Raw genomic sequence first — 16066 nt, 5'->3', positions numbered from 1 at the left:
GCACAGGGAAGTTTCAGTTTCCCTCTTTGTCACCCTCCAGAAAGCCAGTAAGGAAGGGGAAGGGTGAAGGCTTGGGCATCAGGCAGTTTGAGCAACCCTCATGGACATCCTGGTGTCAGCACACCCCAGGTGTGTTTGTGGCTGCATCAGCCAACCAATGTACGCACCGAAGTGCTTCATTAGATTTACAAAAATGGTTTCTCAAATATATATATTTTTTAAAATTCAATTTTATTTCCTCTTTCTTTCAAAACCCAGGAGGTTTGAGGCAGTCTGGCAGGAAGCCAGTGGGGTTTCTGGCCACGTTTCAGCAGAGATTCACTAACACATCTCTGCAAAGCATTTTGGCTTTCTTGCAGCGTTGCTGGGTAGCTCTGACCAAGTGCTACCTGCTTGCTTCCCTTACCACTTCCCACGGAAACTCAGCTCCATGTGGCAATACAGAGGGAACACATACTCATTCTGGCTACGGGAAAGAAGTCTTCCTCGTCCCTGGGAGAAGGCTGGCCCCAAGACGTAGCTTGACCTCTCCTCTGGCTCTGGCTCTCAGCACAGCAGCTGTAGCCTGCTTTGGGAAGTCTTTTGCTGCAGATTGCCAGTGCTCAGGAGCTGCAAGTGGATCTGTTTACTGAATATTAAGAATCCTCATGTGCTCCGCAGCTTGACTCTCCAACATTAATACTCATTTGGTACAGAAGATAATAGCTTGCAGAGAAGAGAGCCACCCCTGACAAATCTAACAACTGGAGTTTCACCTCCCCTTCCATATTACAAGCACAATACCATATTTTTAAATTCTCGTCTGTCAGTCAGGATATTTGCTATGTTCTCTATTCATCCCCAGGGCTTCTGAGCACTCACTTACCAAAGCATTTGTCTGTAAAGTGGGAAAGGGATATCCATTTAATTCTGACCTTTAAAGAAAGAGGGAAAAGGCTTAATGGGCAGGCTGGATTGCAAACAGGGCAGAGAGCCCTTGCCCTTTGGACTGCCATCTGAAATGAGTAGCTTGCAGAGGTCTTTGGTGAACTCGGTCAAATTTGCAGGAGGCAGCTGTCTGGGTTGCATCAGGCACATTGCAGTAGCTGTGAAAGGGCTGAAATTCAGCTATCACTTGTTCTTTCCTGAGGAGGGACTACTCCAAGAGTCACTGAGACTGCTCGGTGAGAAACTGTAAGATATCACTCTGAAAAACACAGAGCTGGGGCTTTGGCATTTATTTTCCAGAGCTCAGTCTAGGGGTCAAACAGCCCTGTGAAAGGACAGAGCAAGAGGCAAGTTATTCCTAGGATTGTGAATGCTTTCTTGCATTTCAAAGCATGAAGTTTAATTTCCTCCTCACACCTCTGATATAATTTTGCAGCATTCAGCACTCTGTGGTGATTGTTGATATATAAATAACTAATTAGATAAGGCTCTGTTTATCTGAGAGAGCCACATCCTTCTGATGGCAGGCTCACAGCAGAGCTCAGACTGCACGAGCTCTATAATACACTGCTGGTTTTTGAAGGAAAGCCAGGCCAAGTCCTGTATTGCTTTGTTGACTGAAGGCATACTTTTCCAAAAAAAAAAAAAAAAGAAGAAAAAAAATCAAAGCTTAAGTTGGATTCCCGAGCCTGTGTTTAAGCTTCAGAAGTGCAGCTGGATTTTCAGCCTACCAACACCCTTGAAGTCAGCGTATGTTCCAAGAGTGCTGGAAGTCAGAGCAGCTACGCAGGAGCCAAGGTCTGGCAGCACAGCCAAGATGTCCAGAAAGCTCCTCAGTGTTTCAGAAGCATGCAGGAGGCCGTAGCTACAAATCCCAGCCAAGACCCGGGGAACCATCATGTTTTGATTCCCTTCCCTAACACAAGGAGCATTTCAGTGCAAAGAGTGCTGTGACTATCTTCTGCACTCGTTGTCCTGAGGACATCCACCTCTGCTGCTGATTAGCCTGCAGGGTTTGTTCTCCATCAGTGTTTCAGATGGATACCAAGGCTTGACCCTGGGATGTTAGAAACACAGGGTGCAATGGGGAAAGGAAAAGATGGAAAAGCATCCATTAAAGATGCTTTAGAAGACAAACCTGGCAGCTACCAAGCAAGATTAGCCATATATTTACGTCACAAAAGAGATTTCTCTTTCCCCAAAAAACAGTCTTGAGAAGACCCACCTCTTATTAAATGTCCTCCCTGCTGACAGAAAATGGTGCGCTCAGTAAGAGGAAAAAATCCCTCCCACTCCCAGAGAAGAAGGCATTCCTTATGGAGAAAAAATTGCTCTGTTTATTTTCATGGACAAGGCAGCAACTGATCCTCCCTCTGATCTTTAAAGACAGGTCTATGGCAACAGGAGTGCCTGAAATCAAGGGCACTTTCTGTCTTTCTGTCAGTTCTCAGTAATGAAAATAAAACAAATGGTATTAGGTCCCAAGGATGTCTACCTAGAGACATTTTCAAAGGATCCAGAGGTGGAATGGGTCTCAAGGCAACCTACAAATACCACTTTTCATGCTGGAATCAGCAGAATTGGGGAAAGACCAGACACCTTTCTGCAAAGGGCAAGTAGCCGAGAGACATCCTGCACCTTCAGAGCAAAGCCAATGCTGTCAGAGCTTACCCTAAGAAACTGTCCAGAATCAGGGCCTTATGGGCAAATGTAATTTTCAGTAAGAAAATTCTCTCTCCTGGATTTTCTATTTCCTATATAGACGCAGAACACTCACTCAGCCATGATGCCCATGTGCCTGGTGTACTGCAGTGGCTGTTGGTACCTACCTTCACATATTCCTTGAACATTTTCTAGAGATTATTATTTTATTTTATTTTATTTTATTTTATTTTATTTTATTTTATTTTATTTTATTTTATTTTATTTTATTTTATTTATTTTATTTTAAACACTTTGTTACCATGATGATGAGGGTATCCCATCCCTTGTTTTTCCTGTTTTGCATCACTGCACAATCTCTTGTTATCATAAAGAACAAGGTAGTCTAAAGCTGAAGAAATGAGAACCAAATTTGTCATGGCAAAATTAAAATTAAAATTAAAATTAAAATGAACACAGCTGGACTGCAGAATCTGCATTGGTGTCCGTCTTAAGGGAGTCTCTAGAGCCCCTGCATGTAACCATATGGCTAAGGTGAAAATATTGGGGTAAAGTTTGGTCCAAGAAGGCCAGTCCCATAATCTTCAAGATGAAGTGTGTGCAGTCATTAAAGCAGGCCAGAACCCGATGGCGTGTTATTGCTGGCACCCCTCCGAAGAGCAAATGAGGGTACTGGCGCTTTGCAGAAGGCAGGCTGGTGGGTAGGTGGGACACAGCGGGTCCACAGCTGGTCTGTTCCCTCACTGCACAGAGGTGTGTGGGATGGGATGGGGAGGGCATTGCCAGCACCATGCTGGTGCTGGGCTAGTGCTGGGCCTGATGGGTGAGACAGATGGGCTGGGAGATGGGTCTGTGCCTCAGAGCACCCGTTTGGCAGCAGTCGCTGGGGCTCAGTGAGTGCAGAAAGCCAGACTCATGTTCACACTGTGTGATGCGCTGGCAAAGGGCACCCGTCCCCTTAGCAAGAGACAGAACTCAGGGCAGGCACCACCAAAGCACTGCTGGCTACCGGCCAGCATCCCTTCAGCCTGTCTGGAAAGAGCACTGTTGGTCACGAAGAGGCTGGTTTTGCTTGTCCTTTCAGCCCTTATCATCTTTGTTCGGTCTGCTCGAACAGCTGAAGAGCTGTTCAAATGACCTTGGCAGCTCTGTGACACAGGTGCCATTCCTGGACTGAGACCAACCACGAACTTCAAGCAGTCCAAGCAGCCTATAAAAGTTACAGAACCTCTAATTTCACTGGTACAGACATAGCAAATGAAACCTGATGTCACTTGCATCCAGACCTTTCATCCAGCAAGTTTACCCAGACAGTGTACGTGAGTTGCAACAAAAGAAATTCCAATTAGGCATTAGGGGAAAAAAGGTGATGCTGAACATCAAGGGTGAACAAAATGGACCAGCCACCCAGAGAGGCTGTGGAGTCTCCAGCCTTGGAGATGTTTAAAACACAACCAAACACAACCCCAAGCAATGTGATCTAAGCTTGCCCAGCTCCAAGCAGGGATTGGATCAGGCGATCTCCAGAGGTCCTGTCCAACCTAAACTAGTCTGTGATTCTGTAGTTCTTCTGTAATTTCTTAAAGTCTCATGATAAAATTACCTAGGCTTCAAGTAGGCAGCTTGAGGATACTGGGGCTTTCTTGTACTCCTTTTGATAAGTTCAGCCTTAGAGAACACCTATCTAGCCCAAAGGCAGTTATATGATGAGAAGAAGGTCTGTGGTTAAACAACTGTAGTAAAACAAAAATTATGCTACAGGAGAGAATCAAGAATTATCATTTTTTAACATATGCTATTATAAAGTGTGAATGCTGATGCCTTCAATGTTATGTTCATTGTGTAAGTCACTGCCTCTCATCACAAAGTGGGGTAGAAAGGAGAGGGTCACAAAAGGAGGAAATTGCTTCAGATATTGTATTTGGGATGCTGAGATGGGACTCCACACTAGAGGACATTTAACAAGCCACCCATCAAAACAGGGTGTTCACCCCCTACTGCCACTTGGAGCTGCCTGCTTGTCAAGAAATTTGACCAAGCTCAAATTCTGCCAAAATGTGGTTACTCGGCACCTCTGGAGAATCAGCATCTTGAAGTATTTAGTTTGGAGGAGAGCTAAGGGAATATGAAACAGGCACTGCTATGTGCCATTTTCCACAATAAAGGAGGGAAGAGGGAAAGAAATACTCCAAATGAGAGAGGGAAACAGTAAGAGTTTTTAAAAGTCCGTATACATCTTGACATGAAGTAACTAACCTATTGATTTCTCTTGTTGCATATAGTTAGGGATTAGGGATTAGTATTAATTTTTAAAGGTGCCTTTTTTCAATCAAAACTAATAATATAATTGCGTCAAACCTTTGTGCACAAAAATGTCAACTTACAGACATGAAAAAACATCTGTGCAGAAAGCACTGCAAAATGCCATGCAGTTTTGACCAAAGGGATATTTAACGTCTGCTTCCCATTGCTGTCCGATCCTCACAGTCAACACCTCCCACATCCAAAGTTAAGGATCAGCAATGCAAGCATCACAATAAGCTACATGAAATTATATACAGGACTCACAAAGTTACAGTTAGTAAACGCCTTGATTACAAAACACAGCATGAACAGCCTCTGCATGACGAAATCCCTTCCAGCAGAGCTATGCCAAAAAGCTAACCAAGACCTTGATCTGAGCAGTTAAAGCAAACCACAGCATAGTTTTATTGCACTCACCACCCTCAAAGGATTCAATTCAGTTGCCAAAAAGATTGCAGTGCTCAATGGATGAGAACATTTTTTTCCTCTGCAATTAAAGTGTCTTAAAAACAAAAGTTGCTCTGTGTCACTGTCATATACTGCTTTGATTCCACCACCCATCACTCATCACTAATACGTTCACTGAACTATATCAACCTTCAACTATATCAATCTGAGAAGCAGATTTGATGTTCATCTATTGAAAATCGGCTTAAGTGAAAATGTTTAACAAAATTAACTTCATCATTTTGTGCCATTCCTAAAAGCTTATTTTCATTTAGTATCTTCTGAAAACAAGACATCCTGATATATGGGACCAGAGGTCTAAGGTTGCCAGTTAACAAGAATCCACACAGTAGCCAACAGATGCAATACAGTTTATTTGTACTCCAGGTATGTACAGTCTCCAAAAATGCCACAGAAGTGCCAGCAGCCCTATCAGGGCAAGGGGAACAAGCAGATGTGGTGGAACATTACGTGGGCTAAGCTAGATGTGGTTGGGTTACTTGAAATGTGCAAGAGAAGGTGGTAAGTAAGAACAACCCTTTGCCCACCACCTCACTCCTTGCAGAGTCTTGTGCAATATCCCATTCACCCGAGCACAGATGTAGGTGGGAATTCACAGCAACCAAATGCCATCGTGTTTTCGTTTTCTTGAATCTGTTGTTTTTGACAATGCATTTGTGTTCAAAGAATCATCTAGGCTGGAAAAGACCTCCAAGATCAAGTTCAACCATCAACCTGACCTACTGAATCCCATCACTGAACCATGTCCCATAGTGACACAATTTTGTATTGGTCTACCACATAGCTACAGATATTAAGGCCTGAGCTTGGTGAAAAACAACTGTTCACATACATTCTGACAAGAAAATTCCATATTTGTGCACATTTCAGTAATTCAGAGAGGGTTATTGTTTTATTGTTGTTGATTGTCTGATATTTTAAAAGACTTTGATGAAAATATAGCATACCAGATTGCAAAACTGTAGTTACGTAAACTGTGTAATATTTAATGGAATAATTATGCCATATTTTAGATATGATACTAATGAACAGCTAAAGATCAGGGTGATGAAGGGTGTCCAAAATTGTTGTTTGCAGCAGAGATGTTTATTCCATACACTTTTTTTTTTTGTACCATCCTTATCATCAAAACATCGTTAAAAAGAAATTAACACCTTCCATGATTTTGCTTTTCTTATCCTCTCCTCACAGAAGATTATAATCATTTTATACAGTTTTGTTCTAATGATGATTATTTTTATGATTTCTGCTGTTAACATTTTCCTCTCTTTTTGGCACTTATGCTAATATAGAAGACGGTCACCTGGAGTGACCTCATCCCAGGTCACTCACATGGGTCTTGCAAGACTCAGGGAAGCTGAGGGTGAATGCTCAGGGTGAGTGCTCAGGCTTGGAGCATTGCAAGCGGAGCCCGTTGGAGTTCCTGGTCTGTCTGTCACAGGAGGTAAAGGTAGTGGGATGTTACATAATTATGGCTTCACATGAAGTAATTTCTTTCCACATTGAGAATAAACATGTAATGAGCATGATACACGTTGTGGAGTCTGGTTTAACACATACTTACAATTGACTGAGTGTGAAACTTTAGGGTAATGCTAACATTACTATGAAATGCCATTACAATCCTAAATCCTAAGTACCTACTGCTTTGCAGAATGAATTGCAAGGTCTCCAAAGTATGTATCAAAATAGCCCCGGGGGAAAAAAAAGTAATGACATGGTGCTATTTGCTGGTGTCTGTGCGCTCTCAGGTCACCCTAGCCAGTGTGCTAACATTCTGCGTGGCACACCAAGAACCTCGCTGAGTTTCAGATAAAATGTGGCACCACATTGCAATATGGATTTTATTGTCTCATCTTTCAGAAGCAGCAGGAGGCACTGAGAGAATCTGCAGTACAGTTAAAACCACTCGATATCTAATAGAGCACTTTATTAGATCTTTCCTTATGGGAGTCTTCTGTTAAACACTGGAAATATAATGTATTGCCTTAGATAAATATGTAATAGGAATTGGGAGTTATTAATGCATCGTAAAAAATCTATTCCAGCAAGGGCAGTTACCTTATTAATTAGGAATAGCAATACTGAAGATTCAGTTATTTATATGATTCTAATTTAGTTCCAATTCTAAACGAAAGTTTAATTATAATTGTACCTAATTCACCCAGAGGATGAAGGGGTCCATTTAACAAAGGACACTCTGGTTTCATTAAATGATTACAAAAGGAATGAGGAATTGATGGTATTTTACAATATTGTTCCAAATCCCAGGGGATTTGCATCGGATATGCTACATAACATTTAGAAAGATCAATTCTGGAACCCCAGTGAATGAATCCATAAATTACCCTTTAATATCTCAAAGTGCTGCCTTCCCCAGGTGGAATTTGTCACTCCCGGGATCAATAGGGAGAGCAGACCAGGCAGCATCTTTATTCCATGTTCCAGTGGGTCACACTGGCAGCCAGCAGACACCCCTGTCATGGGGTGAGGCCTGGATAGACCACTTTGCTACAGGTTAATCCTAGGTTTCAGAGGAAATAATAGTACCTTCAACTAAACCTGACAAATACATGTACACAAACAACACACATAAAAATTACTGAAGCACTGAATGTTTTGTAGAGTGGCTGCCATGGTCTCAGCACACAAGTCAAAGCAAATACTCATTCTCAGCACCAACTCATTAAACAAGTATCAAAGAGGCTTGCTCTCCAGAGAATTATATGAGCAAAATTGCTTATGATAGATATCTGGACATTACTTGAGAGCAGGGGGACAGTTGGTATAAACCATAAAGCTTGTGGCATCCCTGTGTTTAGCTACCCTGGCAGCAAGAGCAGGGTGCCACACAGGGTTTATTCAGCAGGAATGTCAGGTTTTTGATAGGCAGTCTTATATGGGGACTCTGGAGAGAAACACCTCACGTCAGAGGCACTGCACGTGGGTGATGCCAGCACCCCTGGTGGGGACAGTGGGACACATTGCCACCTCTGTGCTGGCACCGAGTCGGACAGCCAGGAGCATGGGATTCCTACACAAAAACATAAGATGGATCACATCCCGCAGCTGGAAAATGGCAGGACATATCCACCTGTCTGACCCCCAAAAGGAAGAACAGCATTGTGTTTCCTCACTGTGAGGGCAGAAAGGGAAAGGGTGTCATGGGCTGGAGAGAGATAAAAGAAGAAATGACCCCTGCCCTGTGCACTGTGGGGTCCTGCCACCACCCTGTGCACCAGCAGGGCTGCACAGCGGCTTCCAACCTCGTTGCTTTTGGACACCGCTGGTATCACATAAGATCAGCAAAAGCTGGCACTGCTGTGCCTTGTGGTACAAGAGCTGAAAGTTTCCATTCTTTATCCTCATGCACATCTGCAAAATTGTCAGTCAATGCCTGGTTTGTTGCATGAGAAAATGTGAGAACAGCTTGCTGGTGCCTTCCCAGCAAGCGGCCTTGCTTCTCCCCCTGCTGCATCCTTGGTCCAGAACATGCCCTCCTCATCAGCAACAGCAGGCGTCCCTTGCTCAACCTCCTCTTTCAATCTGAAGAGAGATACACAGCTTTTCCTGCTTCCTTATTTTCTGGGCTATACCACCACAAATGTGATGCCCAGTATAAAAGGCATCATTTATAATGCCAGTGTTTCTCATCTGGCTCTGGAAATTGCAGTACAGCTGACAGGAGGGTTGCTTTTTTTATGTCTTAAATGAAAAAACAACAACAACAACAAAAAAACCCTACTGTGTCCCCTGTGATTTTTCAGCCCCCTTTAATTATACCTGAACCCAGCATGGATTCAGTAATGAGACAACATTAATCCCCCGATCACCACAGTTCACCAGAATATTCTTTCATTTATTTTTGGAAACTGGTGCCTTACCACACGCGCAACTTTTTTCCTTAAATCACAGTAAAACCTCTGCATGTAAGACAGAACATCACATTTTAACTTGTTATCAGGTCACGCTTCCCTGTGAAAAGGCAGTCAAGCAGAAAATGCGGTGAGAAAGTGGCAAGCTCCCTGCCTTTTGCAAGGTTAGCACAAAAAATAATTAAACACTTCAAACATTTTGTGTTCTGGCTGTTCTTCACCCTGTTCCCCCCATCCCATTCAGTTCAAAGGAGATTCCTCTGGGTTTCTCAGCTAAATAGGGGTAAAAAGCACCGAAGTCAACTTTTTCACTGTGGCTCTGCACACAACGAGGTTGCAGCCAGGCTCCTGTCACTGCACAACAAACACACGTGGCTGCTTTGGATAAGGGATCGTCTTCCTCCCGCACCGCTCTGCTTTAAAATACTCATGGTGGTTAAAGTGGCTCTCCTTTTAGTCTCACAGCTGTTGTCTGCAAGTGATTACAGAGGAAAATAAAGCCTTTCCTTTTTTTTTTTTCTTCTGAGCCCAGATGCTTTTGCATCTGTGGCGATAACAAAGTCTGTGGAAAAGAAAGTTTCCCAGAGTCAGGGAGCACAAACCTTACAGCCAGGGCCAACGTTTTACCCAGGGGAATGAGCAGTCCCCGGCTGTGACCATGGAGGAATGTACAAGGCACAGGGCAAGGGCTGCTGCTCGCCACGAGGCAGAGCCCGCTGGAGAAGCTATTCCTGGGGCTGCCAAGCGCTCAGACTCAGGGGCAGGCGGTATCACTGCAGGGCAGCCTCCAGCCATCTAAATTTGGATACCCAAAATTAGAGACCGCTTTTGAAAATACGAGCCTGGGTGGAAAATTTTGCGCTGCGCATAAGCAACGTGCCATTTTCATGGGCTTATAACAGCTTACTCCTAAGCCGGCATTTCTTCAAATATGACAAAAATACCCCTTTTCAGTCAGCATTTACAAAGTAAGGCAAACAAAACCCAAACACAAATAGTGGCAGAATTATAGTCTTGTATGTGGAAAAATAGCCACCTTGTGCTGGGCGAGCTCAAACAGAGCTCCACCAGGAGATGTTTTTGCAGGCAGGCTCGGAGCACCAGCCCTTACATTTTCTCAGTGTAAGTATGGTGTTCCTTGGGGAGCTCCTGCTGAAGCGCTGAACGAGGCATGACGGCTTTCCTTGTCCTTGAACACCAGCTTCTGAGGGTGTTTTCAGAGGTAGTGGAAACCCAAAACATTTTGGGAGGGGACACAGCACCCACCACAGTGCACACTGCTGGTGCACACCAGCCACAATGGGCAGGAGCAGATGGGGCACCTTGGCTCGGATGGACACTGCAGCCCACTGTCAGCTACTGGGTTTTCCTTAATCATCACTCCTTTTGTTTTTAAGTCTCATGTCTCTGTTATTTTGGCTCCAGGTAACAGGAACAACGTCAATTTCTTCATTTACATTTCATTTGCTTGCATTCCCTCCTCCCCGCCAGGAGGCCCGTACAAAAACAGCTCATCAATTCCTCCCTCAGAGAACTAACGCTCAGGCTCGCTTCAATTTCTTCTGACCCCTGCTATAAAATTCATTGTGATGAATTATTGATGCGTGAAGCTCCCCGGGGAATTATCATTTGTATCTCCTCTGGTCCCTGCCTGTCACCGGCTATGACTGAGTTACACCAGCTGGGCAGCAGCTGCCGCCCATCACACCGGGTCCCTCCTCTGCCCGTGTTCTTTGCATCACCCAACAGGCACAAGCCGGCCAGCTCCTGGAGCAGGTTGTCCGAAAAACCCACCCCCTTGCCCATTTTGAAGGTTAAAGTTGGGTTGATTTCATTTCCTAATAGCCTTGGTGTGCAAGGCGGCAATAAAGAAAAAAATAGATGCTGCCTCTTCTGTGTGTCTGGATGGGCAAATAATACCAAAACCAAAATCTATCCCAACCTCTTACCAGAATAAAGTTGTACCTGAATATGGTCATTGGCAGGCAAAAACAACTGCATTCTCCTAAACTGACTAAATTCAAGTGTCCTCTTCAAGGCAGGAAACTTACCTACAAGATCCCTAAGCCTTCCCTGAAAAAAATAAGGTAAAAATTAAGAAAAAGGGAGGGGAAAAAATAAAATTTAAGGGAAAAAAATGATTAAAAAGACTTGGGCGTGAGCATGTACCTATCCAGCAAAGGCCTCAGTTGTCACCTCCTCAGTCATTCATCCAACGCCAGACGTTAATATTGCCGTATTTTCTAGTTACACAAGAAGTGGGTTCTTCTCGGCTTAAGATCCTGGACGTTAGATCTTCCAGCAATTAAAAGCTTCACAGAAGCACTTTGAACATGACTTCTAATCCACCCTGGCAATATTAAATGCTTATGTGTATTAAGCTAAACAGGTACCGAAATCTTTATAGGATTGGAGTTTTAGTCAGCTACAACTTCTGTGTACAGAAAATCCAGATCTAGCCCTGTCTCATTTCTTTTTATCTGATTTTTTTTTTCAGTTAATTTTCTGTGTGTCTGAAAATGAAAGTTCTATGCAAACTTTTGCAGCATTTTCAGTTTCACATTTAAACTGATTTCCTCTAGCTTCTTTCATTTTTAAACTCCTTTCTCCTTCTCTCCAGGTTCCTGTGGCAACATAAGTAAGTGCTGAAAAGGAGAGAAAGACAGAATTGTGAAGCATGGGAAGAAAAACAGAAGGGAAACCTAACATTTAAAAATCACACTTTTGAAAAAAATCAAAATAAATATTCAGAATGTTCTTGAAAAAAAATGTTTTTCTGAGCTTAAAAGCAGTCATCCATGATACTTTCCTGCCCTTCCATTCATTGTGGTCTCTTAGTTTGTCCAGAAAACTTTGTACTGAAGGAAAGCCCAGAAGCAATCCCAAGTAGAAGCCCTTTGCAAAAAAAACTCCATTCATCTTTACAGGATGGAATTCATCGTTAAACAGGATATATATTAAAAAAAAGATAGATAGTGAAGACTTTTACTGAGGTTTCCTCCTTGGTAATCCATGTGGGCTTTGATTTTTATAGAAAAATGCCTAAGTTTGGGATGCACACCATACAGAACAGCCAGCACTATGGGCCAATACAATATAAGTATACCACCTTTGAAGACATCCCTGAAACCCTTGTGAACCCCACCAAACCCCACGATTCAGCACATTTGGGCCTTCTCACCAGCTACGGCCCTTCTAGGAGTGACACAGAAGTGGGAAATGGCAGGGGACAGTCTGTTTCTCTCCTTCAGCCTCATTATTAGTTCTGATTGGCACTAAATTCACCCTAGCAATTCTAAACAGTCCCTACTCCCTGCAGTTTTCCTTCAAATCATACTATTGCACATGCTATTGATAGCACCAAGGACACTGAACACTAAGAAAACCTTCACAATATTGATATGTGCCCTGCAAATTCATTAGTCTGGAACTTAAATCTGCTTTCTTTTTCTAATGTGTTCCTTTTAAATTCATAGGAATTGTTCTGTGGATTTGAGGTTTAGAGCAAACTTCTTTTCAGATACAGCTCTGAGTCTAGAAACTTGTATTCACTAAAAGGTCAGAAAATATAACTATAGTAATTCTAGAAGTGAGGATTTGAGGAAAAACATGAGTTGAAATACTGAAAGTTGGCAGCATAATAATCAAAAAATTTTTGTTGTTGTTTTAGTGTAATGGCAACACCGTGATCCTTCTATGTTGATTACAGCCAACTGCATCACATCCTGAGACACTTCATTGAAAACTGAACGCCAAATGTGAATACTTTTTCTTACAGTCATATCATTTCTAATGTTTTCGTAAAAGCCCCAGCTTCTCAAATAATACATACTCATGAGAGTCACAGGGTTTCATTCCTTACAGTGAGACGATGGAGATTTAACAGAGCAAGCCAGCCATGTGAAGTTTTGCTGTACCTCGTGTCTCATCTGTAAGTGACAGAGGGAGTACAAAGGGTACAGCAGAGTGACCGAGGAATGCCTGTGAGCTGCCTGCACAGCACAGGGCAGAAAATCCCTGGGATGCCCAGGGGAAGTACCCCAGCAGGCAGAGAGAGACATTCTCCGTACCATACACGTCCCTGGTGGGAGCACGACCAGAAGGCTGCCCACAGCTCCCACACGGCACAGCTCCAGCCAGAACAGGTGCAGAGACTGAGTAGGATGGGAACAGGGAATCGGTTTTACAGATGGGACAAATATAGCTTAATAGGGTGAGCCTAGCAAAATACAGGCTGAGAGAGATGCAGTTACATTTTATAAATATATTCCTAAATACCGGCAGGGCTGAGGAATCACTGAAGCTATAAGACAATGTTGGCACAAGAACAAATAGCATGAAAAAAAAAAGTCACTAGCTATTTTAAGCTAAAAGCACATTTCTAAGCATCAGAGAAATAGTGTTTTGTAAAAGTCTTCCAACAGAAGCAGTAGGAGCTAGTAAGCTAACTATTTTTATAGCAGAAAAATAGTAAATTTATGTAAGGGAAATTTATGACATGCTGTAACAGTGCATGTCCCATAGGCTTTGTGATCCTGGAAAGGTTCTGGCTGTCACAGTTGGAGGGAAGGAAAAAAATAGATAAATGCGAACCCTGAAAGCTGAGATACTTGAAGGCAATATAACAAAAGTCCACTGGTAACTTTATTTATTTATGTATTTACCTATTTATTTAGTCAATTATTTAAATCTCCTGATTTTATGTTGCTTTAATCCTTTCTTCATGGTGCTTCTGACTCAGGCAGGTGGTTGTCTACTGACACCCAAGTCTGTTGCAACAGAAGGCTGAATGAAAAAAGTGACAGAAAACCAGAAATCCCTTTGTTTACTGCTTATTGCCCTCTCTGTGCAACCACCACGCTCCCTGGCTCTCTGGCCTGCCTGCTTACAAGCAGGCTGGCTCACGAGGATTTCCTCAGCTTTGGCCAAAAGCAGAGCTTGCCTGACCACTATTGCCAGGCCTACCTCAGTCAAGGGAAAACCAGAAAAAATAGGAATGAACAGCCTTAGGCTGGTCCTCCCCTGTGGCCAGGAACTGATCTTGTTCCCTGATCCTTCCTGCTCAGAGCACCCCAGGGGCCTGTCATGCCATGGTTTTGTCTGAGGGGGAAAAAATCTTGCATCTCCTCAAAGCCCTGTAGCAGCCAGCTCTCGCCTAGGGAGGCCTTTTTGGCAAGCAGGCTGTGGCCTCTACCAGGTGGGGAAAGGTTTCTGCTCCACATCCTTCAAGGACAGAGGCACACGTGCCCTCACACCTCATTCGCAGGCTGTGAACAGCCTGCCGGCACCACCACCTCCACACAGCAGGTCATAAATCGCTGAGCAGGTACTGAGGGCCCTCCGAGGGCAACCCGGTGACTCCCGTAGAGTCATTGGCCATAAAGATAATTTGTCTGAGTCAGTACCAGGGGAAGAAGGAAATTTGGGGTTGAAAGGTATCTGCTGTGGGAACACACCAGCGTGCCTTTCTGGCAGCTCTGCCCGCGCTGACTTGCTGCAGGCAATTCTCATTCAGCGTATGAGGAGCACTGGCAGGAGCTACCTCCTAATTATAAATCATTTAGTCAATCAAAATACAGCTCCTCAGCTACGCAAAGATCTCATTTCATCTCCAGAGCCTTACATGGAAAGAAAAATGGAAATGCTGTACTGAGAGGAGGGGCAAAGCTTTATTTAAAAGCGACAAAAATGGAAGTTTCAGGATCCCATTTGTGGTGTAATTTACAGCAACTTAGGTACTTGTCAAAGCTAATTAAGACAGGCCATCTGCGAATGCTTATGACAGGAAACATCACCCCCCACTGCAGCAGTACGGCATGTTACAGCCTCCTCGCATCTTACCCTAACCAGCACCGAGTCCTGATGCTCCCAGCCTCCTGCTAGGGACCGTTTCCTCCTCCTGCAGCAACAGGAGCACCACCTGGGCTTCACCCTCCATTTCTGCCAGGCAGGACAGGCCAAGCATCGCTGCCCCATGCCCACTGTTAGGGACAGGAGCACCCTGAGGGGAGCAGGGACATTGCTACCCTCACACAACTCCTGGACACAGCCTGCTCCCAGGCCAGTTCCCACCGGTGGGCTGGCAGCCCCTGCTGGTGTGCCCTCTGGAGCAGCTCCAAAGCACTGTACTAGCAATTCACGGCCTTTGGCAAGCAATCTGCAGGCAGGGCCACCAGCTGTCCTTTGCCTTCCTATAGCCAGGCTGTCCTGGGCAAAGCTGTGTCTTCTTAAACATCTTTGTGCCACCTTGGAAGTGCCACAGTTGGACATGATGGGATATTTAAAAAGCCATTTTTATTTCAGCTGTGGACTTTACAAATCCTGCCTTTGCCTTAAGATTTCTTCCTCTGTATCAAGCCAATGTAAGTAGATGGACTCAGGCTTTAACCCCAAAGGAGCAATTTCAGTTGCCAAGCAGGATAGGCTACAAAACAGCTCTCCCAGGGTAAATGCCCATTCCAGAAAAAGTGAGAAGGAGCACCTGTCCTTGGGGTAACATCTGCCTCCTGCTCACAGCAGGAGTGGGGAAGTCTCCCTCTGCACAGCCTGCCAGTGAAACAGGGATCCCAGCAGGGAGGCTGTGCTTTGACACGTGTGTGACACTGAGATGTTGGGCTTGTACTGAGCCTTCACAGAGGCGAGGGGAAAACGAAGCCACGTCTCTTTCCTCTGTAAGGCACTGCAAAGAAAGCTCACAGTTTTTGGGCTTGGTTTTCACCGGATCATATATATATACATGTATACACACATGCATGCATGCACTTCTTTCTTTCTTTTTTTTTTCCAAGTTCTAAGTCTAAGTCTTTCTTAAGTTTAGATCCCATTCACTG

This window comes from Anas platyrhynchos, chromosome 1 (genome assembly GCF_047663525.1).
Source record: "Anas platyrhynchos isolate ZD024472 breed Pekin duck chromosome 1, IASCAAS_PekinDuck_T2T, whole genome shotgun sequence".
Classification (NCBI taxonomy): Eukaryota; Metazoa; Chordata; class Aves; order Anseriformes; family Anatidae; genus Anas; species Anas platyrhynchos.
The sequence above is the reverse complement of the archived record's forward strand: the minus strand, read 5'-3'. Positions refer to the sequence as shown.